Raw genomic sequence first — 3756 nt, 5'->3', positions numbered from 1 at the left:
GTACCAAAATTAGTCCCAAAGCCCGCTCTCCTATCCAACAGTTTTGCAAACCGATTGCAGCTTAACAAGGAGTGGTAGTGTGTGTATGGTGCTCAACTAATGTAGGCACTCGTTCCCCGGCAGCGGCGCCATTGTAGAGCGATTCTCTCTACCGTGCACTACCGATCAACAAATGTGTTAAGAAACACAATGTCAATCCGAGGACTTGACCCAATTAGTGCATGAAGGCTTATCCCTTGAGGGAGAGCTCACATACATGAACCACCACTTGACGATTCAACCATTCAAACACCTCAATCAATCTCTCAATTCCTTAAACCCACCTCACTAATCAAGAGAACAAGCATATAGAGAGAGTCTATCCATGAATAACTCATTGCCAAGCTCATAGAGAGCGTCTATCCATGAATAACTCATTGCCAATGAAGTGGGCAAGAGCTTGCATCAATGGAGACTACACACACACACACTACAAGCATGTATACACAAGAGAAAGAAAGAAGCATTCAACTAATCATAGATTAATCTACTTCAATGATGCTAAAACAGATTAAGAGAAAGAAGTGGAGCTATACTCATTGGAGCTTGATGCTCATTAGAGTACAATAGAGAGAGAGTCAGAGAGTTGCCATAGCTTGAGAGCTCAAGAGCTTCACTCAATAGCTTGTGAGAATGGCCAAAAAACGTCCTCTTTCTTTAGCTAACGTCTCTTTTATAGAGATGTCACTAACCCTAACCCTAGGCCTCTTTCACACACATGGACGGACAACCCCATAAGTGAGCCTTGCTTAATACACTTAGAACCCACATTGGCCTAAAACGATTTTCATTGCACTTCGGCACAAAAATATGAAAAAATTATGTGCGTCTTTATGTTCCCATGGCTACAATCTGGCTCTCTTGCATTAATTGCTTCCGGCCTCCTTCCATAATCCGTGTTCCCGTGGAACATTCCCCCCTTCCTAAATCGTGCACGTCCTCGGGCGCGGTAGAAACAAAAGCTGCAAAAAACAATGGAAGACAAGTAAAGCCCTTTTATTGAAAAAAAATTAGCAATGACAATCTCACACGTGAGCATGCAAGTGAAAGGCCGATTAGAGTTTTAAAGAGTGCTAAAAGAAGCGAGTAAAGACTAGTCAAAGTGAGACTAAGTGGTAGATAGTGCTATGCAAAGGCAAGTGTGTTTATACACCGTAGGTTATGACCGCAGTCTCAATGTCCTACAAGTGTTTAAGTTATTCCTAAGTGGCAACCCTACTCCTAAATATAAGCCATGGTGATTGGACCTTTCTTTCTTTCTTTCTTTCTTCTTCTTTTTTTTTTGGTTTTTTTGTTTTTTTGTGTAAAGAGCAGAAGATTAAACAGAATTATTATTTTTAGCTTGATTAAGATGAAGGTTCCATCCCAATGAGACCCAAGCAATGGCCAAGAGACCTCCGCCAAGAGAATCTAAAGGCCGCTAAGTATCTCAAGGGCGACAGACTCTTTTCTTTCTTTTTGACATAAGGAGTACCCCATGAAGATGAGGGCATCGGTCTCGAGGGCCCATAGTGTACCCAAGAGTCCTACCAGCATCTATCATGGCGATAGAGTCCTTGCAGGTCTTCTTCTTAATCTTTTAGATGTCAGTGTTCACCCCATGGAAACCAAGGTATCGGCCCCAAGGTGCTAAAACAACCCAAGGTTCTACCAAGCATTCCACATGGCCGTAGACATGTCATGTCTCAAGTCACTTCTATATATTTTTTAGAGCATGTGTTTCGTAAATATTGTTTATCGTACTAGGGATAACTAATATACTTCTAGAGCATAAGAACTTGGTATACTCCGTTGATATATGTCTTACACCGTCTTCAAAAAGAAATACCTTCTACTAAGTCCTCTAAGAATCAAGAAATCACTCGCCACATAGTAACAACTAATTTAAAACTTAAACCAGCCAACTGTGTGTGAACATGCAAACAATATATGCAAAAGTGAAAAGTACATAAAGAACAAAAGATTATGATTTTAATACACCTGTTGTAGTGCTGGTTGATGTGGCGTGTTTGTCTTGATGCATTGCTGATGTGCAGATTACTTCTCTTTGCTCTTTGTAGGCATTGCATGTCTCCCCCTTCATAATTTGTGTGCACGGTAGGTGGACTGTTGGAGCGTGTTTCTGCAAAATGTCTTATTAATAAACAAGAAAAGAAAAGAATAAAGTTTGTTATTGGTGCCAATCACCGAATATAGCCAAGGGAAAAAACCCAGTGGGAGAAAAGTGCCCTGGTGGCTTGTTGATCTTATTGTGGAGTTGATGAGCTTATCCTTGCACTGGCTATGGAACCGTGTCCACTTCTGCTGGAAAGATTGTATCAATCACTTCAGGATGTAAGGACAACCTTGTACAAAAGCTAGCCTCTGTAGAAGGTGGTAGAGGAAGGAGTGCTTCCTCGCCAAAATATGGCATTGTTTCTATGGGAAGGTTAACCAGACAATGCCGATTTTGGAATTGCTCAATGTAGTTGCTCATAGTGATCCAAAATTGACATGTTGAGGCTGGGGGAAGAAGGGCTTGCAAGATAGGTGGTTGCAAGTCATTTATGCATGTATCCCTCCATTGTTGTGCTTGAACCTCCTCAGGTAATCTACGTTGATTTGGTCCTCGGTCTGGTACTCTCATATCAAGAATGTTATGGCGTTGGGGTGTAATTCCCACAATTTGTTTCATTAAGCCCGTGCCATATCGTCGAAAGTAAGAGCGACATAGCCAACAAATGTGTGAATCTTCCCCTAATATGAGTCATGCACACTCTTGACAATGTGGAAATGGATGATGCTGTTGATAGAATAAAGTGACAAAGTGATGCCCATAGTAAATTTCACCTAAGGGAGCATAAAAGTACCTAGAATGAGTTTGAAAAGGAGGAGCACTATAACCCTCCCGATGTTCAGGTTGAGTACTATCAGGGTCAATGCATGGTGGATATGTATCTCGCCAAGTATCCATCAGGAGGTGTTTGGGTGTAGAACAATGAAATTTAGAACTTCAAACTTTATACACTCATATCCATCATTACAATCCCTATCAAAAACAATGTAGATAAGATCATCTCAAAAAGAACACAATCTTGTAATGGCAGAAGGAACCACATTAGTAAAAGTGAGACTATTCAAACACTGATCTACCAAAGAGCTTCAATTGTAGTGTTAATGCCTTACCTTTGGTTTTGGGCATGTCCTTCTTAAGAGGTGGGAAGGATAGCAATTGTCGAGGAATTTGAGCAAGATAAGAGGATTTAGGCAGTGAAGTGCTAGAATCTATGCTCAAAGGAGACTCATGTAAAGTTGGATTTGTCTTAGATACACAAGTTGATGGTGGAAGTGTGTAACAAGGAGAAGTTGGGACAACTGGTGATTCAATACATGTTTTTGGAAGGTCAACACAAGGAGATTTGTAGGTGCTATCACAACCATCTATCCTATCTTGAAGAGGTTGTGTTGATTTCCTTTGCACCCACTGATATGAAAAACCACAAGTGGCTTTTGGAATCTTATTGATACACTCTTCTGGCTCTAGCAAACCACGGCATTTGGGAAGCCAAAGTGCTGTTGCACCCTGATAATAGCCTTGTGCTTTAAGAACATGCTTTGGGACCCAATGAGTAACAATCTGAGGCTTAGGCTTGGAAAAGATATGCTTTTTAGGAGGTTTAGCGACTAGGCTAGATGGTACAAGTTTGTACGCATCTTTGGGTAGCCAAATTGATGATT

Source organism: Cibotium barometz, chromosome 35 (genome assembly GCF_041138505.1).
Source record: "Cibotium barometz isolate CiBa-2024 chromosome 35, ASM4113850v1, whole genome shotgun sequence".
Classification (NCBI taxonomy): domain Eukaryota; kingdom Viridiplantae; phylum Streptophyta; class Polypodiopsida; order Cyatheales; family Cibotiaceae; genus Cibotium; species Cibotium barometz.
The sequence above is the reverse complement of the archived record's forward strand: the minus strand, read 5'-3'. Positions refer to the sequence as shown.